The sequence below is a fragment of the Simochromis diagramma genome, unplaced genomic scaffold (assembly GCF_900408965.1).
Source record: "Simochromis diagramma unplaced genomic scaffold, fSimDia1.1 OVJJ01000284.1, whole genome shotgun sequence".
Lineage (NCBI taxonomy): Eukaryota > Metazoa > Chordata > Actinopteri > Cichliformes > Cichlidae > Simochromis > Simochromis diagramma.
In genome coordinates this window covers 2,460,356-2,483,002 of record NW_024386871.1, presented here as the reverse complement: position 1 = coordinate 2,483,002, position 22,647 = coordinate 2,460,356, and the positions used below count along the sequence as shown (strand labels likewise).

Sequence of the window (22,647 nt, the reverse complement as noted above, 5' to 3'; positions counted from 1 at the left end):
TTGCCAGTTGACAAGACTAATCAGGGACTTTTGTTCATTTTCAGTGGGAGCACATACAAGTTCTGGATTTGGAGAAATACCCATGAAGATTTGCAGTGTGAGTTGCTGTCAGAAAAAAAAAACTGCAGTATTTGTCCATCTTAAATCACAAACTAATCAAATATACATTTACATGCCTGTAACTTACAGCACTACCTCTCTCATGCAGAGTCAAACCTGTACAGGTAGGGTCAACACCAGGGTTTAAAATGCGTGGAATAATCTGGAGCAGCATACTGGCATCTCCAATTTACAGAAACCAAATCATATTCAGGTGAAGATTTTATAATATAAAGTCAGTTTATATTTTTTTGTGCGGTATTGCTACCAGTTAATGCCATGGAGTTGCTCACTTAAAGCAGATGGTCACACTTATGACTCCTTTTTTCCCTTCTCATTGCTTTAATGTGTTCATGTTATAGATATCAATAAAGCTGTGATCATGGCACAGCATCTGGCCAGTTGTACACAACAGAAATGAGCAATAAAAAACTTTTTTTTAAAGTGGCATTTAATTTCAGATGTACAGAAGAGGTTGTGTGCCTGATTCTGTCTGTCAGTCAAAGACACAGAGGCTTTATCGCCCAGAAATTAGCAAAATGGTGATATGTTATGGATTTAAAAAGGGGAATGTATTACCACGCTAGACAGTGTGGTAAGGTTTAAGGTAATGGACCTTATTGGACTGGTGTAGCCTTTAGTGTCACCATTACATTGGGTCAGTCATAAGTTTAAATTTAAGCTAATAATGCTCTTTAGTTTGACTTGCCATATCCCACCTTCAGCAGCCATATTTACCCCTGATTGAGAGTAAATGTAAACAAAATATGAATCAATGTACACAATAGTGAGCCAAAACCATAAATTTTCTAAACAAACAAACAAAAAACAAATTATCAATAACATAATTATAACCTCCATCCATTTTATTCAGATTTTAAATCTACAACTTTTCCTTTATATGTTTTTGGAAAACATGAAGAAGAGCAAATAAAGAAATGGGCAGGGAAAATATATACACACAGGCAGGAAATGACTGAATAAACTGAATGGCTGACCCCGAGGCCATCAGGAACTTTATCCTCCTCTCAGTCCATCCGGCTCCCTCACCTCCAACATCTTTTCACTTCTCGCCCACCCATGACCTCAATCAAAGCGACACCTGGAATGTTTTGTCACCAGGTTGCCAAGGTCGCCAAAACACAGAGGATTACAAGAGCAGGTGGGAGGGAGAAGAGCTAGGGTCTCATTCTCTCTCTCTCTCACAGACACATACACACACAGAGGCAGACACAATACACTTATTTTCCGAAAGTTCATACAAACACACACACTCGCTCTCGCACACAAACAAATGTTTTTAACGTATACGTTTCCTCCACTCCATCACCTTCCAGTTTCATTTGGACCTTGTGGACTGTCTAGACCTCTGTATGTATGTGTGCGCCTCTGTGTGTGACTGCCTCACCTGGAGATCTGTGACTCATCGGAAAATTTAAATACAGAACGCTACTGACACAACGTCATGGTTTTTCAGGCCAAATTTTTCAATTCTCCAATTGCACATAAACTGTGCTGTGAATACACACAAAAGCGGCATCCAAAAAAACGACACATAAATGTGTGTATGTGCTTATGCACATGCATACACAATCTTCCATTCCTCAACCATATCCATGTGTGCGCATGTGTAATTGTGGCCCTTATCTTGGAGAATAGAAATGTGCTGTGGGGCTAGAAGCTAAAAGCAGCTTAGGTAAAACATCAAGACACAAATAGGGGGAAAATGAGTAGGCAGCGTCCCCACTTTGATGTCACGAAGCTGACATTTTCTCTCTTAGTTCTGTAATTAGTTCTCTGAGAGTATGGAAATTGGTAGACATTTTCACTGTATAATTTCATTATCTGTGGGAAATTTTCTCCAACACTTGGTTATTTATCCAGTGTCATATTCAGCCATTTCTCTGTTAGTTTCTCACTTGCTGCACCGCCTTCTCTGTATAGCTATTTTTTGCTCCTTTTTTCCCCTTCATCAACCTGCTTTTGCTTTTACGCCCCTACTGCTTTTCACTTCGCCCCAATAATCATTCTCACCCTCATCTGTCATTCAGAGAGCTGAAGGGGTTCATGGCTCTGGAGCGACAGCTATAAATTATTGATTGGCACAAGAAACATGATAGCTAGAAAAGAGTGTTGGTGGAATGGAGAAAATGGGAAGGATGGAGGGGGGAAAAATCTCTATGAATAAAAGCTTTGTTTCCCAAATGCTTACTGTTTCCTTCCACTTCTGCATCTTCCCTGTGCCTTCGTCTCCTCTCACAGCGCATCGCTTTTGCCTTTTCCATCCGTTTTCCTCTTCTAAACCTTATCCCTCTTTCTTGTTTCACCACCTCCTTACACACCCACCTACCCCTCTCCCCCCGATCTCCTGACAGGGTGACTTAAAGATCCTAACAGCCCAGCTCATAAACGTCTTGCCTGAATGCTGTCATCACTAATGGATGGCTGTAGCAGAACAATGTCCAGGTTCGATTTACAGTATGTTGTAAATATGTGCCACTGGCTAAAACCGCATTTATTCCCTCCTTGAAGTCAGTAGGGAAGCCCACCTTAGAATACCTACAAACCAAACCAATAAATATCTGTAAATCTGCTAAAAACATATGTCATCAGAGGCGACTAATCATCTCTGAACGTCAGACAATATTATGACCACTGGAATCAGTATAGAAGTCAACAGGTTACTGACAGATTGAGCAAAAAAAAAGCAAACAATGCTGAAATAATTTAACATGGTATGCAGCAACCCCCTGTTGACAAGACAAATACTATAATATTTGTACAGTAAAAACAACAGGCTACTCACAGACTTTGCATGACTTAATGGTTTGCATCAGTAATACATTTTTGGGTTTGAATGGTTTCCATAAAACAAGGTTAATTTTACATGAAAAAGTGCAATATGAGCAGTATTTGATACTTTTTAAATCTTCCTGTTAGTTACAGGAGTAACAAACAAATATGTAAACAATTTGAAAAGCTGACGCTGGAGAGTGCAAAAAAAATGCATTCATTCCTCCAACCTAATGCCAAACAAAGCCAAACTTAGTGCCATATAAGGTCAAAATGCCTCATGAGTAGGAGCATGTATGTGTGCCTGGGTCTTGTTTTGTTGGCGCTGCAAGTAGCATGCGATGCCTATCAGTGCAGTAGCCGTGGAAATCATGAAATCATACTTCTTCATGTCTTATCGGTTAGTTTCAATCTGTAGCAGCTGCAAAAACATTCACTTTCTGAGAAACGGCTACGCTCTAACTCACACACACACACACACACACACACACACACACACACACACACACACACACACACACCGTAAATAGACATAAAATGGTAGCCACCCACCCCCACCCCTTTACCCCTAATCCAACCACTATTGACAGCATACACACAACCACAGACAACCAAACAAACCTAAAACAATCCATATCTTTACAGCCAAATTACACAACTCACACATACAAAAACAAAGGAAAATGCACACACTCGCACAAACGTAAAGGTGCAAAAGTGTTTTTATGCACCGAAGGATTCCCATATTTCTCTGTTCTCTAGCTCTCACTCTTCCTCTCTGGTTGTGTCTCTCACAAACACACATTGTTTTACGAACACAACAAATACAATTTTCCCATTACTTACACTCGTTCTTTCCTGCACACACATATGGACAAAAACACATCCTTTACACTTTAACAGATTCAACTTAAAATGACCTATTTGAATCTTGAAAGGTTTAGGGTGGTGATTCAGGGAGTATAGGGAGGTGAAGAGAAAGATGAAAACTGAGAAGACTGAGAGATGATGGCCCAGCAGAGGGCTAATGTATCATTGCCGTGGAATTGGATATATGATGTCAACCATTCTCTCTCTTGCTCGCTCTCTCTCTCTCTCTCACACACACACACACACACACACACACACACACACACACACACACACACACGCAAAACAAAAAGACAAACAGCAGGTCCACAAACATCCAACCAAACTCGCCCAAACCATCTGTTCATGCAAGCTCGCGCGCACTCACATGCACAGATAGACAGTACTCTAAAGCAGCGGTCCCCAACCCCCGGGCCTCGGACCGGTACCGGTCCGTGAGTCATTTGATACCGGGCCGCGACAGTTGAGGCTTAGGTGTGAAATGTATGGTTTTCAGAGTTTTTATCGGTTTTCAGCGTTATTTTGTTATCGTTTTTATTGTTAACTTGGTTTCCTGGGTCTTTTCACGTGTGTTATGAATAAATCTTCTTTTTTCGGTACCGGTACTAGTTTTATTTTGTTGTATTTATCCGCAACACCTTAATGGCCGGTCCATGAAAATATTGTCAGGCATAAACCAGTCTGTGGCGCAAAAAAGGTTGGGGACCGCTGCTCTAAAGAACATAATAATATCAGCCATGTCTATAGAGCAGCAGTTGAGCATTTCTGATTTCCTGTTGTCTTCCTTCTCTTTCTCTCATTCAGCTGCTTTCAGGATTTGCTGTCATTGCAGACAGATTTTAATATTCTCTTTTGAATTTTTTTTTTCTTTTCAATCTCCCACTGCGTATTCAGTACTCAAATTTCTTAAGTGTTTACCCATCCCCTGTTAAATTATTCATGCTTTGAAATAGCTATATGTGTGGGTAAGGATCCATTTACCCACTTTTGCCTGAAGGTATACCTGTAAGCCAGGACAACTGAGCAGAATAACAGAGCAATTTCATTATTTATAAAACCATTATTAAAGATTTATATACTGTATATTGTTATTATAGTAGGGTATGTTTCTCCAGCTAATTTCATCTTTTGTTAAAAAGTGTCATTAAGACAGATTTTCATTCTAGCTTCCTTTAAAAAAACAAAACAAACAAAAAGCTTGGTGTTCAAAACCTGTTTTTACTCACAAACCGAAGCACTCCTTACACAGTCTGATGGGTAAAGGCTATTCACGATGCCTTTACTAGTGGACACAACATTGAAAAAGTAGTCATGGTATTCTAGGAATCACACAGTTAAAATCTTGACATATTATCTTTTGAATGTCAAGTATTTTAGATTTTTTTAATCACATTTGTGAGAGTTATTTTCAGATTGTAAGTGGTTCTCGTGAGAGGCAGAATGACCAAATACCAGAAAAGCTATGGTGGTTCACAAATGTCATGATAAAACAACACTACCTGTGTGCAAGTGTAACAGTGTGAGCTGTTCTTACAGAAAAATCTGTTATAAAAAGGGGATCAAGTGACTAAGTTTGTTGAACTACTTGACATGAATGTCCCATTGCTTTTTAAACAACGCAGTAAGTGATCTCACATTTTTTTCTGCATCTGTTTGAAACTTAATTTTATCCTCAGTCTGAACTCTCCAAGCAGAAAGATTATGTAAATTATGGGTAGACACATCAGCATTCTATTAACTTTGTTCAATTAAACATAACTATATTTTAATTATAAACTTTAGGAGAAGTATATACCAGTGTAAATCCGTGAAAACACACAGGATTATATCATTATTAGTATGAGGACTCTTGATTGCTGGTTGCAGTTTTACATGGAATCTCAAACAAGAAAAAAAAACCTACTGTGTTATTTTGTGTGGCAAAAAGTGCCGCGAGACTGGTTGATGAATCATGTCTACCTGATGGATATAATATACACAAGACACTTTTTGTTATAGCCAAGAGCCATGCCAGGTGATGCATAAAGGCAGGGGATAGGTGAATGTTAGACTGTTTAGGAATGGAGCAGACAGTGACAGCTGGCTGGCGTCCTCCAGCTTTTAGTGTATGACATGTAAGGCCCCAGCTAAGCCTGGAACTAGATTTACAGTTCTGCCTGAAGAGGGCTGACTCAAGTCAGACTACAACTTGCCTCATTTGAGAGACCCAAAAAGAGAGCCCCTGTCTGAAGGATTAAAAAAGGTATAAATCTAACGTATCCTGCAGCCTTTTTGTTGAAACCTATAGCATATACTGTAATAGAGCCTACGCGGTCTGAAGAATTCATTCAAGTTAGCAATGGAAAACAAAAAAAAAATTTAAAAACATGAAGGAGCTAAATGCTTTTTGTCAATAACTTATGCAATACGCTTTTTTAACTTTCTGATGTTTTCCTTTGTTAGAAGTGTCACTCTGCGTTAAAAGCACATGCACACCTTCACACAGTCTACAAAATTCACAGCTTAAATATCTATTTTACAGCTCCAGATGCAAACTCACATACTTGACTCCAAATCTCCACAAACAGATCATGTTCATTTTATTTAGTTCCATATTATTAGTAATCAGTTCGGAGAATAGTAAGCACATATTGCAGCATGTGCATTTTAAAAATCAATGCACATGCTGCAATATGTGCTAATATGCAGTCATACATGTGCATGCATTTGTGTTTGCATCTGTATTTATGTGGATAAGGTGAGTGTTGAGATGAATGTTATTATACTGTGCTTGCACATTTAAAGAAGTATGAATAAAAGCAGATACTAAATGCTCTAAATTGTTCAGTTAGCATTTATTTAATACAGTTTATTTCAGTCATCTGCGGCACTAGTACAATAACTATAGGGTTGGTTAGCTATCATTTGACTTACATATGCCAACAACCACTGAAGGAATTTGACCATGAAAGTCACATTCACACAGGGTGTGCCTGCCAACTTTTCAGACCTGACTTTTTTACCAGTTTTTAGAACAAATTCCAATTTAGCATACAAATTACTTGCCAGGATACTTCGCCAAATATTTAAAAAAAATTCAATAAGATCAGTTTCTTCAACAATTTAATAAAATGAAAAGTCAACAGAAGCTTTCATCCCAAAGCAAATTTAAACTGCAAAGATCGCTGATACCACTGCTATATTGAGGTCAAAAAATTTAAGATGAAAGCAAAGTGATTAATACAAGAAGGGAGGTAACGAAAGGGAAAATAACATAGAGATATAGAAATCACCTCAGGTGTCGGCTGAGTCATGTTTGGTAAAAAGTCACATTGAGAAAATGACTCGCACAGTCACAGTTGGACATACATCACACATATATAAAATTGGGCACAGGCGCATTTTAAACAGGGACACATGCCGCACAGGAGCAGCTGATGCGTGGGTGTTTGCAGGTAGGCAGTGTGAAAAAATTCTGCATCCATTTTTTTTTTATATATATAGCTGTCTTTGCCAAGCATTACATGTACATGAGACACACACAGAAATATACTTCACACGACTTGGGTGTTACTTTTCTTATCATGGTGCATCTTTTGTTCTCACATTATTGCCTTTCCTTTACTTTGTGGCTGTCATTCCATTTCTCTACTGATCACGTCTTCAGCTATTTCCTGTAAAGTAATCTGGCTCAGCCATGGAGGGGCAAAAAGAAAAAAAATGGGGAAAGTATAGAGTATTCTGCCACATATGAAGAAACTGAGATCAAGCACGCCTCATTTCTCTTTAAATATCTCATAAGCCAGGGCTTATCTCCAGTTTCTGCAGTGCAAGTCAGCTTAGGTGTACTGATACACCTCAGTGGACAGCACAGGCTGGTCTGTAGAGGGTGCTTACATCCAATTCTCCTCTTTCTAGGTAGGTAACAAGCAATGAGGCTTTGGTTGTAGTTTTTTTGTGTACATCTTTGTGACTCCTGAAAGCACACTATCAGCTGACACGATCATGGCGAGGAGACCTGTTCGAGTCTTTGGCCATAATGTGAGTCTTCTTTCTGATCTAGGTCAGGTGTGAGAACCAGTAAGGACAGGCCATTTTCTGCAAGTCTCTCATCTCTCTACTCCTCCTCTCTAGCTATGGATGTCATGCAACCAACACATCATTTTCATTTATATTTTCTCACATATATCTGTTTTGCCCAGATTCACAATATGATGCTGTTTTCTGGCAAAGTGTAAAGAACTGGAGCTTACAAATCACCAAAAGAGTAATTTGCAAAACTGATTAATCACAGGGTCTCTCAGAAATTGAATAATGCAGTAATACTGTAGTAAGAAACCAAACGTTTAAGCAGAAAAAAACAGAGCAGTGCACAAGGAGAAACAGGGAAGCACATGGACAGTCAGAAGAAGAATAATTATAGTAATTTCACAATCATGGACAGTTATCAGCTCTGTAATGCACAACTTTAATTTGGCATTACGCACAGGCTCAACTGTACTCACATCACAGACAGCCACATGCAGACGGAATACCTCATTTATATGCATAGTCTTATGTAAGCTTGTGGGGGTACAAACTTGTGTGAGTTGCTGTGTAATGTTATCTTCCAGATGGATTCTGTCTCCCTTATCCCAGGCCTGAGGGAAAACCGAGGCTTTGCTTTCATTCATGTTATACTATCACAGCTCAGTATCGCTATTAATACAAGCAGCCAGCACAGGGCAGTGCATTAGAATATCAAAACACTGGCTGGGGAAGGACTTCTATTTTCAGGGAGATAGGGTAATGTTTTTTCTGTGAGGCAGACAACTAATAGAATGGCCAACTGGTGGTGTGCATGTCTGGGCTGTATGATCAACATCTCATTCTCCAAATGGGTTTCACTCTGTTCATCATGTGCACTTGCATAATTTTCCACCTGTCAGAATCTTTCCGTGCAGGCTTATGTGTCTTTATGATTTTTTCCCCTCCTCCTATCTGTTTGAGTCTCTCTCTTCCTTTTCATCTCGGTTTGTGATGTCTTCCCTGGTTTCCTTAGACAACCTATGCATATTCACATATAATGCATACCTTACCCTTCTTTTCTTCTTATTGCTTGCAGCCTCGTTCTCCTTTTGCAGTGGAGTAATGACATAGATTTAGCCATCCGTCTTTCTTAGGTCAGTTCCCCAGAGGCACATTTCACACAGTACTCTACCCACCCAGCCACTTTGTGCGGGACCCGATCTCCTGTGCCTTGTGGCTTTTTTATACTCTTTTTTCTCCCCACTCTTTTCTTTCTGTTCTTCAGATGCATTAGTGTTTCCGTGTCTTCCATCCTGTCTCCTTATCCAAATTGCTTCATACTGCTCTACTCATTTGCCTTAAAAAGGAATTAAAACTCAATGCTTTTCCCAGTTTTGAAGATTTATTGAGGACAAAGCAGCACAATATGTTCACACACACAAACATACACACACACACGCAAACATACACACAGACACAAACACACAGGAATAATAAAATCAAATGATAAAAACAGCTTACAGGCTTATTTCATTTGAAGATTTCCCCATATTTTGGTGATCTTATTCAGAGCTGTAGATAAAATTGGATCCGACATTTCACTGCTCATGCCTTTCACCATCTGCAGGCTCACCACTTCTCTCTTCCCTTCTTATCCCTTTTCTCTCTCTCTGCCGCCCTCATCTCTCTCCCAACTTCAACACTTGGTCTCTCTCACGCCTAGCCACAATCGCTCGTCTCCCCCCCCCCCACCCGCTGTGTCTCTCTCCTCCTTCTCAATCTTCCCTCCATCCTTTCCTTTTTCTTTCTGGCATATTTCCGCACTTCCTGCTCTCATCTTCAATCCCCATTTCACGCCTTTATCCATCTACACACACACTTCCCCAATGCTTCATCTCCTTGCTTTGCTCTCTGGCATCTTTCCACACACCACCTCCTTCCATCCTCCTTCGCTCATTCTTCTCTTTCTCCGTTACCACTTCATCTCAAACTCTCCACATTTTTCACAACCTCTCTTACTCTATATATCCTACCTACCCTCCCCCCCGGTTTGGTCACTATAAATAGAGCCTCCAGGGGGTTTCATAATGGACTCCTGTATCTGACCCTATTACAGAGACATTACTGACCATACTTTTCGCTCTTGCTTTCTTTTGTCATGCACACACAGTAAACAACAGTTTCTCTCGTCTCTATTTTAGCTCAGTAATGCATACACCTTCTCTGACTTTTAAACTAGGTCACTGGCCTGACTAAAGATGGTAAAGCTATTTCTTCATCAACACTTTTTCCCTATTTGTTATCCTTCTCATTAGTTTTTCCTCTCCTTTAGGTTTAATCTTTTTTTTAAATTGTCTTTGATTTGTATTTTTTCTTTTTGTCTGGGATTGTTTACACTGTTTTAAAATGCATCAAATTAAGGTTTCTTTGAAAGCAACATCTTTGGGTTAGAGCTCACACCTTATAGCTATAAAAATAAATGGCAGGATTACTAATGTGCCATAAAAAGCGCCAAGGAATTTTGTTCCATTATGGTGAGAGCAAGATGAGGAAGAAAAGATTACGAAGTGTCCTAATTACCTTTTATTTCGTACAGCACTACTTTCTGGATCAAGGTTTACTTGAGCTTATTGGAAGTAAAGCAATGGTTACAGCACACAAGCACGGGCATCTAAACAGTAAGCCTCTGTGAGCGTGTTGTGTGAGCGAGATGGAGAAAACTGGAGGAGGAGCAGGAAAGAAACAGGCTTATTCTATTTTCAGCTCTATTTTGGTGAAATCCGAAGACTTTTAAAATTACACAATGGGTTTTTGAATGGGTTTCATCAGCCCCTGGGGCGAAGAACATTGCCAGCCCATACAAGGCTGAATCGCAGATAAATTCAAGCGACCAGAAGGAAAAGAAAAATCATAGTGGGCCTGAATGAAACCTATAAAAAGACATATACTCTAGACATCTAGTTCTGAGCTGAGAGACCTGAAGTAATTGACATATCTGGGGCAAGGTCAGAGCTAGAACATACTGTAAATACTACTAAGATTTGTTGAATGTTACAATGAAATAAGCTATTAATAACCATTTCAGTGTAAAAGAAAACAATGGCTTCATTGTATTGGTAAAAGCATCGTGTTTCCTCTGCTGGATGCTTTCTTCCCACCATGCATCCTGGTGCTGGGGGTTTCAGAGGTAAGCTATCCGCATGATATAAACACAACTCTGAGGACCAAATGTTCACTTGCTTCCTAATATAGCCCACCCACTAATAGATGATATGATGATTATATCATGGATGGATGAATAAGATTTACCGTGTGCCACACAACATACATGACTCAACAAAAGATCTCTGTGTTTACTAGTACTGTCGTGGTCCTGGGTCGCTTGACCCAGCGTTTTGAGTTTATTATTATTATGATGATAATCTTGTGTACCAGTTTATTCTGATGTTGTGTTTATACTTTTTAGGGTTCTGTGCTCCCTCTTTTTAGTGTCCGCCCATGTGTTCCCTCTGTTCTCCGTCTGTACCGTGTCTCTGAATCCAGTCTGTGCATTTCCTGTTTTACTTTGAAGGTCTGTGTCTTATGTCAGTGTGTTCAGTTTTGTGCTCTCCCTGTCTCGTCTTGTTCACCTCTTGTATTTAGTGTCTGCGTCTTCCCCCGCTCGTCGTTGTGTCATCCCTCATTCTTCACTGTGTGTTCTGTTTGCCAACTTGCCTGCCTGTTAGTTTTGCTTTCCCAGTTTAGCTAGTTTTTGGTTCTGTCTGCAAACCCACAAGCCGTTTATTTCGAGTTAACTTTGCCTCCACGAGTCCAGCTCTTGGGTCCACCATTCCTGCCTACCTTCACACAGTCATGACAAGTACTAAAAGCATTAAAAATTCATTTTTACTAACTCCATCATGCCCTCTTTCTGTCATTGGTGTTAAAAATACTACTGGTGAGAATAAACATGGAGCATTTCACCCAACAGTGGCTTGGTGCTTAGATGGTGCTGGCTATAGGAATGCCAGAGTTGCTCTGTTGTGTCATCAGTTTGTTGAGAAGCACTTGATTGCTAACCATTCTGACATGTGGCCCAGACGTAACCCATGCTGGTGCGCACAGAAATAGTGAAGACTGAAGGCATGGGTATACAGTTCAAAGCTGTGAGAAACTTCACAAGCTCAAATGGCAGCAGGCAGTAAAACTACAAAATGTTTTAAAAGGGGCAAGTGGAATAAAAAGTACCTTCTGCCAGTAAAGTCTTCCTACCTTGAAAAGATATCTTTACTTTATACTGAAATATTTCTTTTCTTCGCCCTTTTCTAAGAGCTTAAGGCAGCAGAAGAGTGTCACGAGTCAGCACATCATCTTCAAGACGAAGAAAAGTTAAAGCTTCATGGCTCTGTGTATTTACTGTCTAAATTCTCAGAAAGATTGTGCATTCTAGCTCATACACTATTCTTAAGCAGATTATCCTTTGTGATTTCCTGCTAGTATGGCGCAGATCAAAAGATAATATTAATCTGGCAAAAGGTTTATTTCACTTATTGCAGATAAACCAATTAAACGATTGTCAATCAAAATACTATTAAAGTAGGATTTTAAGGAAAGGGTTTTAATAGGGGACTGAACATTAGGAAAATGGCTGTGTGGAAACATGGGTAAAGGTTTGTGGGTTTTATGCCACAGGTGATTCAATTTTAACGTTCATTTCCATTTCAAAACATAATTTAATTCCATTAAACACAGAGTCACTCTGCGGTTAATTATGTATTCACAAATTTGCTGGTTAGAAAATGCATGACAGCGTTACACAGGAAAGTATAAGGTTCATATTCAGTTCATATGGAATGGAAGGAATTGCCTGTATGCATCATTAACTATTACTTGACCACTTTCGGAACTTCCAGTCCAGTCGTGGTGTTAAAGGATGCTCTGTAATTACAACACACGGCCACATATAAGTAAGAAGATTAAGAGTTCAAACGTGGAAACAGTAGAATACATTTTATTAAGATATCACAGAGGCCCAAGACAAGAGCAATGACATATTATTCTGGAACATTTTGTATTAGAGGATATGGTCTGTGCTGTTTTGATACTGCTTCTGCCAACTTCTGCATATGCTGATTTTATTATACATAACACATCTGCATGTAAACAGCAAGACCAAGGTCAAAATGGAAAAATGCTAAGTGCTCTGCTTGTTGCTTCAGCACCTTCTGTTTCTGCTTCACATTAGCATCAAAAGCAGTCGTACAAAGAGCACCTGAAATACTAGTTCCAAGACACTGGTCATGCCTAAGCAAGGCAAGGGTTAGAAGTTCAAATCTTCAAGTGAACAAGTGACCGAGTCACTCTATTTATGTGAATCGATCTACTAGAAAGATAGATATGTTGATAGACTGAAAGCTGAAGTTGCCCGGGGGCTATGAGCACTGCATGAGTGGGCCTCTTAAACGAGGCCCCACACAAAGAGGTGAAATGAACAGGGGAAATAACAAGAGGTTAGTTAGTTAACTGGGGTCAAAAGGCCAAAGGGGATAAAGCTTTCAACTGTTGGTACATTTTTTGTGCTTGTGCTTGTGCGTGTATATGCGTGCGCCCACGCACACATGCAATGTGTGCATGGGAGAGAAAGCAGGCGAGTAAGTGAGTCATAAAGAAGATGTGTTGTATGATGAAAGAGCCTCTGTGCAGGTGGACGTTGAGGTCAGAAGTTGAAATGTTGTGCGGGGCTAACGGAGAGGATTCAATGCATGACTGAATCTGTTTGCAGCAGTTTGCCCTGTCAGAAAGCTGATGAATGGGTTTTAAGTGTTTCAGCCTTGTAAGCTCAAAGGTAATGAACTACAGCTGAGTGAGCCAATACTAATGTTTTCAGAGAGCTGGCAGGTGAAAACTATATGCTGCTATATGGTGTGCTGTCAAACAAATATTAATCCATCAAATGTGCAGAAATGCTTTGGACTTTTATTATTGCTGTTTTGACAGTGTGCATGTTCAAAGGTGTATATCATAATTAAGTTCCCCTAAAGCTTTGGAACAGTATTTTAGCCTAAAATGCTTTTCTGCGTTATCAGGACACAAATGCAGCAAAAGGTTTCTTGAAGGGTTTCTTCTTTAAGGCAAGATCAACCTCTCAGTTGAGCCATCTACTCTCTGCAGAAGCCTGGTCTCAGTGGATGAATGGCTGTCAAGAAGCCATTCTTGACAGGAAAGGAATCAACAAGAAGAGGCTGAGGTGTGTAGTATAAATGACACAAGACCCGGACTGAAAATTAGTGACAGGAGGTCTTGTGGAGTGATGAATCCAAACGTAAATTTGTGGTTCAAATCACCGTCGGTATGTAGAGAAGGGATCAGGAGAGAAGCAGCAGTGTGTCTTCTGCTACCATCTCTAAAACACAGTGGAGGCCCTGTCATGGTTTAAGGCTGCATTTGATGGAAGTTGATGGAATTATGAATATAGAAATGCACAGGCAGATTTTGATCATCTGAAAAGCATCTGAATGGCATCTACTTCAGTTTTCAGCATGAAACACACTCTCAGTGCAGCTGTGGCGGCGTTGTGATTTGTGGCTCAGTTGCAGGGGAGTGGTGGAGCAGTGGGCTCAGGGTGTGGTGTCAGGGGAGGCTGACTCACAACGCTGTTCTCCATCACCTGGTCATGCCTTCCTTATTTTAGTAGGATGCTGGGAGCTGACGGGAGACCTGTGTGGTGTGTAAATCTGAAGGAGGCAGCTGAATAGCTGTGCAAAGCAAAGGTATTTGAACAATTGCCAGTAAACATCATTTGGTTTTCCAACACCTTGTGCATCGTGTACTTTGTATGCTACAGTAGTAAAAGCATATATGGACAGAAAACACACACAATGGAACATTATTAGTCATGGATTGGCCTCCCCAGAGCCCGGGCATCAACATTATTGAAGCAATGTAGGGTTCTTAACAGAGACCATAACAAAAGGCAGCTAACATCCAAAGAAGAGCTTTGAATGTCATTCAAGAAGCCTAAAGACCTAGTCCTGAAGACAGCTTAAAGAAAAAAATGAAAAGAAAGCCTAAGAGTTCTGACTGTGGTGAAGAATAAACATGGTAATACCAAATATTGACCTTCATTACCTTACATTACAGCAAATTGCTACACTCAGTCTGAATTTGTTAGTTTGTATTTTCCTTTTGGGGGTAATTTTGTATCAGTTTAATTACTTTTAAAAGCAAAACCACAAAGATGCATTCTTGTTATAACAGGTGTCTCACAAGGCCACAGTGCATTGTGTAGAAAGCAGAGATATGGTGACATTTTATCAGCCACAGTCTGAAGTCAGTTTAACAAGAAGATATTTCATTTTATTCCTCCTTTACCTCTCCTCTCCTTCTCTTTCTTTCACACACCACACGCACACACACACACACACACGACAGGAATACACAGAAAATCAATGGGTTTTTTTTTAATGTTTCCTTTGAAACACCAGGCATATTTCACAACATGCAACATCATGTCTACATGTCATCAGTTTGTATGCACTGTGCCTTTGTGATGTGTGGGGGTGCAAGCTAACAGAGCTAAAGAGCAAAGGAGGAAAGTTGGAGTAGGAGGATGAAAATAAGAAACGAAAGGTGGCAGAGCCATCCGATGTTAGAGAACCAAAAGAGAGAAAAAAGTGACCGGTTGTGATCTTGTGTCCTTGAAGATGCTCTTTTCGTTTTGTTTCCACTTTGGTTATTGATCTCTGTACACATACTTGCTGTATTCCTGCTTTACTCTCCCCATTCTTTATACAAATGAGTACACTAGAGACTAAACAAGAAAATAAAATAATGAGCACTGCTATTATGTTGTTTGTATGATGAACAATATCCTCAACACTATGTAATGAATGTGAAAAATGCTGAGATTTCAATAAATAGTAACAGTTAATCCAATACTTTTGTTCAACCTCTTGAAGTAAAGCTGAATGCATGCACTTCAGTTGTCTTGACTGTGTCATTGAAAAGACACAATAGACTACTGTAAAAAAATACTTACGGAGCTAAGTGCAGACAGATAAATATACATATCATTTTTAAATTTGGAAGTTTTATTGTGCGTCTCTGAGTCCTTGGGGCTTTAAAAGGTGTTTTATGTAACACTCTTCATCCTACATAAAAACGGTGTGTGTTTGTGTTATGCTTGAAAGGTTGCTCTGACTAACCAGTTACATGATGTGCTACTAAAACTAAGAAACTAAGAAAGTGTGAATAGATTTAATCAGTAACACTTTGTATTACTGTATTTGCATGTATGTGAGATTTGGGATTTAACTGGTTTATTCCATGATGATATCTGATTTTGGTCTTGGGTGATAATGAAGGGTTAGCCAGAGTTAGCACTGTGGTAAAAATTTCAAGAAATTTTACTTTGACACTTTGAGGGAAATCTCTATTTTCACATGCCTCTGTAGACAAGTCTGGGATGAGCCTTCCTAGGGTGACAGAGTCGGATTTTGGCTTTTGCTCAAGGACACATCAAGGATACTTGGGTTCGATGGGTTACGTCGTAGTTTTTCAGACGGGTTTTTTTGTTATAAAGTACCTATACCATAGATTTAACACAGAAGTATAAATCCTCTGTAAGGTACCAACAAAACAATGAGAGAGCAAAGGAAAGTAAAACAGGAGGAGAACAGCAAGAGAAAAGAAAATCTGATTAAAGACGGAGCTGGGCGGAAGTCTGTCTGTTGCACATTATTAAAACGCCTTCATTACTTCTCAATTTTTCACCCCCCTTATACGTTTTTGGGCTCTTTCCCTGTCTCGTCATATATCACACCTCCGTCAGTACAGACACAGAAACACACACTATCAAATGAGGCATGCACAAACTCATATACACACTGGAAGTCTGCTCTGGATTCAGCATGTGATTTGGACTGGTGTGATTAATGACATTCTGTGCACCAGTGAGGAGATGAACCAGAAAATAGTACAAACATTATCATAACCTGAAAGACCTAATTACCGCAGTGCACATCTGACAGACGTGTGCGTGCAGGCCGCTCTGTGTATGTGTGTGTTGGGAAAGGGAATGAGTGGTGGGGGGCAATAAGGACAGGAGATTTATGACCCTGCTATGGAATGTTGTTTTGTGTCCCTGACGTCCCTTTTGTGGTCTTTCACCATTTCGGTGGAAATTAGGAATATGATAATGACCATATTATATATGATAATTAGTGTGCAGAATGTGTGCACACATGGGTATCTGTATATGTGCTCTGCGTATCAGTCTTCTCTGACCAGCTGAAAACACAAGGTCTCTTGAAACATGGTTACGAGAAGAACAATAAAATTCCACACATCATATCATTAAAAACATACACATGGTCCTTATCCTATATCATGATCGGGGTTCGAAAACCAAGTGGTTGTCAAATTTTGGGGACATGTCTCAGTTCAAAATCCAGAAAAAGTTCACGATGAATGTGCCACAATATAAATAACAATGAAAAAAGCACCGTGTCTAAATTTCACTTTTATAGGGTATCAGCTGAGCTGTTATGTGGACTGAGTCTGGAATAGAATTATATGCCAAGATTGCAACTGTGCTCAATTTTTTTTGACAAGTCATAAATGTATAAATTCATCAGTAAGACAATATTTTCCTAAACTTAAACAAAATACTCTACTGGGTTGATGAAATAGAATAGAATAGCCATTTATTGTCATTGTACATGTGCAATGAAATTGTGGAATTGACTCTTTACTTATGGTAAGACTGAAGAATAATGACCCTGGGGTCCTGCAACCAGAGTCCTGTGGGATGCAGAGAATATTTCCATTGCAAGCCAGCTTATTATTCTGGTCTCTCATGGTGCAGAATAATGGATGACACTGGATCAGATTCTGTACTGGATCAGCGTCACAAGCTTGACAAGACACTAAGTTATGGCTATCTGTTGATCTCTTCCTCTTGCCTTTCTCCTCTTCATGCTCTCTGTCATCCTCACACTATTTCTAACTAAATCCACCCTCGGGGCCCTGGACACCAGAGCAGAACATAGGGGAGGAGAAAGGGAGGCACAGATGAGAGAGGAACAGACAGCAGGGACCATAACAGAGGAAACGGGAAAAAAAAGAAAAAGAAAGATTTCTGAATGAGGAACAAGGGAAATAGACTAAGATTTAGAGTTCTGAGTTATTGGAGAGGAACTGAGAGGTAAAAGAATGAAGCAACCGCAAATAAAAAAACAAAGAAACATAAGAAGAGTAAACAGCTATGGTACACAGCCCCTTCTCATATTCTATTTACAAATACAAGCCTTTTAAAGCACTGTGGAAATGAATCACATACTTTTAGAACTCAAAGTATGAAGCACAGGGAAAAGTTTTCCCTTTTCCCTGTGCTTCATAATATGTGAGCACTGGTATTTCCCACAAACATGTCTATTGTGATTTACTCATAATGCTGAAATGACAACACAGCTGAGAGAAAAGACCACATCTATGCTGAATAGTTAGCCGTATTTGTAATGATTCAGAGCGGTGTCATATCAGCTATTTTGACCTGCAGGTATGTTGTCTCTGCCCATAGATGCCGATACCTAAAATAGCCATTTCAGGTGGATGCTTATATATTACAAATTACAGTTTAAAATTATTTATTTAGAACTCAAAGTACTTTGGAAAGATATAGACGGGCTCAACTGCTTGCCCTGATTTATGTTGCATCTTTGAAATTCTATTATCCTTTAAGGGGACGATTTGCCAACAGATGGGAAATATTTCAAGTGAATGTGCACATTCAGAAGTACAAAAACAAATGAAGACATTTAAAGGATAAATAAATATCTGCATGTTGTGAATTCAGACCGTCGGCATAAATCAGCTGTGACAAAGTCACTGCTGCAATTTTATGAATATTTAAGCAAAGCACTGATGTACAGAGAAGACGGCAAAGCAATACAGTATTTGGCACAAAAAAAAAAAAAGAAAAGAAAGAAAGACAGCAAAACATCCCCTCATTTTAAAAAGAAAGCATTTGTTTGGAAACTCAAAATGCAATTAAGAAAGCAAAAGCAAAATAAATACCGTAATTTTCAGCGTTTTGATTTTGACTTCTTTTTACAGAAGCCTTAAAAAAGATGCTGCACTTGTGCCGTGCCATTAAAGCATACGTCAGTTTTAGCTGACATCTACTCAACTGACTGAAGGAGAAGAGTTGAATAGACAGAAAATTAAAAAAATACATGTTAAATAGCAAACTTTCAATTAAAAAGTCATTAAATTAATTAAAGAAATAATGTTATTTTTTTAATAACCATTTGATTGAAAAAGTATTCTCTTTATTGGATTCGAAATACATGCTAAACAGTGCACATAAAAGCAGCGAGATTCTGTGCTTCAGTCTACAATAAAGCACACAGCAGCCTGAAACCAGAAGATCTCTGATCTTTGGTCCGTTCAGTTCAGCAGCAGTAAAACACACTGTTTATGGCAAATCAAAGCACTCTTACGTCTGTCGTTCTTTGATTGTAGATCGTAATGAGAAGTTAAGAGAACAAAGCGTAATGGTGAGGGAAAAGCAAGCTCAAGTGTGCGAGTTCAGCGAAACGCACAAGCTGTATTCATTTTCACACAACAAATCTCATAAAAATGTAGAACGTTATAATGCTGCCTTAGTGAACTTAAGCACACAGACATCAAAGGGGTGTTTATCAAGACCCCTCCCTTGGCTTTATACCTTGTTAAGGTTTTTAGCATGCAAAGAACCCAAGGGTTTCCACAGACGTTTGATGTCTGCGATGAGATGGAAAAAGAGATGCTTTTTAACAAATAGCCTGGAATAAGCAAGTGTTTATTGAACAAAAAAGTACATTAAACATTAAGTGAGATGCAATTGTGGGAGATGGTACAGAGATGCAGGTCCTGTGCCTAAAGAAAAATATTTTTCAGGCATAGGGTGAAAGAAGCTGCTACGGCAGCAGTCCTCAGTGGTTGAAAACCAAAAAGTTATATTTTCTCGACATGCAGATTGATTTTATATGATATGTATTTTTTAAAAAAAACACATCTGAAATGGTTCTCCGTTACAGTGTCCTGGGTTTTAGAAAACAATTTATTTAGGTAAAATACCTTATGATTTTGAATAGTAAGGCCAGCATGGTGGTGCAGTGGTTGACACTGTTGCCTTACAACAAGAAACTCATGGGTTTAAATCCATGCTGGAGGCTTTCTGTGTCGGGTTTCCGTATTCTCCCCATGTTTGTCTTGGTTATCTCAAGGTATTCCAGCTTTCCCAAAGAAATGCTGGGGTCGGCTTAACTGTTTATTAACAAATGTCCATCAGTCTGTAATAGGCTGGTGACCTATTAAGGCAGGAAGTTGCTTCTAAGGTTTCTGTGAGCTAAGATAGGATGACTCGTGGGTCTTTCTTTTGGTGACATAACTGGTTATGAATATGGCTTCTTGCTGCATGTGGACATTTGGTGTGACGGCATATGGAAAGTTTTAGTTGTGTGAGGTTTAGGTTCTGTGCATGAGACTTGGCAGCCCTGTAAAAGGCGCGGTACATGTGAAACGTTCCATCTTCACATTTACTGGGTGAGCTGTCAAAGCTTACGATAGCTCTGACTCACAAATCAGCACAGCATTTTGGCAACAGTGTAGCCAGAGTCAAGTGTGTCAAACTTGACAAGTGTTTGTGTGTGTGTGTGTGTGCGCGCGCATTTTTGTTTTGCTTTTATCAGTTACTGAAAGCAGTGAAATGCTCATTGAAGCAGGCTGTTGAAATACGATCATGTGACTGCATAGACGGTACAATGAAACATTTCAATACAAAAATTGGGTCAGCAAGTCCATATTTGCTCCCTCTAATAAAATAATAGGGATCGCTTCAGGATCCCTAGGATTGCTTCAGTTAGCTCTCATCTCATCGCATTTTAAATCTGCTTGTTATAAATCTATGAAAACAGTTCTTTATTGCAAACCTCAACGCATTGTGGACAGTAGCAATTTAAGAATGACCGAGGCGAGGCAAGGCTGACAGTAACCTAAATGTTACTGTGATTCAGACACAGCAACAAAATCAATTCAAATTGAAGAAGAGAGGTGTGTTCAGGCAGTGAGCCAAGTAGTTAGGAAGGAAGGAAACAGGATCTGAAGACTGCAGATGGATGTGTTTGTGAGTGTCGCACATGGTGTGAACACTGGAGACGGGAGAGGGAGGGAGAAATATAAAAAAAAAAGAGTGAAAGAAAAAGAGAGATGGTTCAGCATAATTACAAGGGTCATTGTATCAGTACAGAGTCAGATGTGCACTGTGTGTGTACTCCAGTGTGTACGTGTGGGTTACATTTGATGAGCTCAAGGTGATCAGGTTTTCCCTGTAGTTCAGTGGAGCGGCTGCAAAGCTGACTGCTCTGTTTGGCTGGCTATCATGCTGCTAGCTCACCGTTTGGCTGGTTTATTCACAGACTTAGATAAGAGAGCACATAAATATCCCAGTGAAATTGTGCCATAATACTGTCAACAATTGCTTAGCGAAATGCCAACATTATCTGCCAAGCAACCAGGAGAAGAAGGAAGGGAGAGATTCATAAAGAAGAGGGAGTGAGGAGGTGTGCAGAGAGTTGAGATGTGGGGGAATAAAAGGTTTGGGGAACTGAATCAAAAGGTGACAGTCACAAAAAAAGAAAATAGTAAATAAAATGGACTATATGAGGGAAAAAAGTGACAGAGTGAATAGGACCGAGTAAAAAAAAGCAAAAAAGAGGACAAGTAGGTGATGAAAGAAAAAATAACGAAAAAAAAAAGGTGAGAGACAGAGCGCGAGGAAGCTGGAGAAACCAGAGAGCTGGCGCATGAGAAGCAGCTGTAATTTACATATGCTAATTAAACTTCAGTTTAGGTCACATGATCTTTATGTCAGGGGTCCCTCAACACCTTCTGTAGGACCAAAAAACCGCTTTCTGCATCTATCCATCCTTCCACGGTTCAGCCTTTTATCCTCTAAGCTCACACGCTGTTGTCAGAGTAGGAAATGTGTCCTATAATTCTTTTTTTGTTTGAAGTAACCCTCGTGTGCTTCTCTCGGTCTCTCCTTTCCTATAATCATCGTCCCCCTACTGTGCGTCTGGTTCTAATGCTGCCATTCTTTATTATCCGCCTTAACTTCCTCATCTATCCCCCAATTTCATCGTTTATCTACGATTACCATTTTGTGCCTCACTTTCTTCTCTCCTTTTTCATTCTTCGTGTCCTCAAATGGCTATGTTCCATTCTGTAATACTCTCACGTCTACGCAACTTTCATCTTATATCCACATCCATCTGGTTTTTATTCATTTTCTACAAGCATCACCATGCTATGTTTGCTTCTTGGTTCATGTTCATTTCTCTCCTCGCTCTTTTTAATTTGTTTTCTCTTGATTATGTAACCATTCACCTCTTTGTTTGGCTGTCATATCGACAGCCTGTGTTTTTCCTGTCCTCGTGTGCTTTTTCTTTATCATCACCTCAATGAATTCCACCCATTTTCTTCCAATTCTCTGCCTTCAGCTTACATTGCCTACATCCCTTCCAACTTTTCATTTAATTTCTCTCCTCTGCTTTTTCTTTTAATTATCCCATTTTTTTTTCAGCTACAGTATCCCCAGAGTGTCTTTTCATTCTTTCCCTTCATCCCCCGTTTCATCATCCTCTCCATTTTCCTCGTCTTTGCCAGACCTCATAGTCCAAAACTGAAAGTTTAGCCAAGGACCGATCTGCCAAAATACCTACTGCACTGGCCTAAATACAAACAAATCTACATACACATAAATGTACACACCCCTAACATGCGTGGGCACACACATACATACACAAGCAGGTTCACAGATTTTCATGCATATGAGCAAACAGACACAAACACATACACACACACCCCAAGCTTCCT

At 39.6% G+C, this 22,647-nt stretch overlaps 1 protein-coding gene across 2 annotated transcripts in view; it reads right to left on the bottom strand.

Annotated features, from left to right (window-relative positions):
- The window catches only part of si:ch73-72b7.1 (netrin receptor UNC5C), a 180,307-nt gene that overhangs the window by 95,169 nt on the left and 62,491 nt on the right, over nt 1–22,647 (bottom strand). The window lies entirely within an intron of this gene.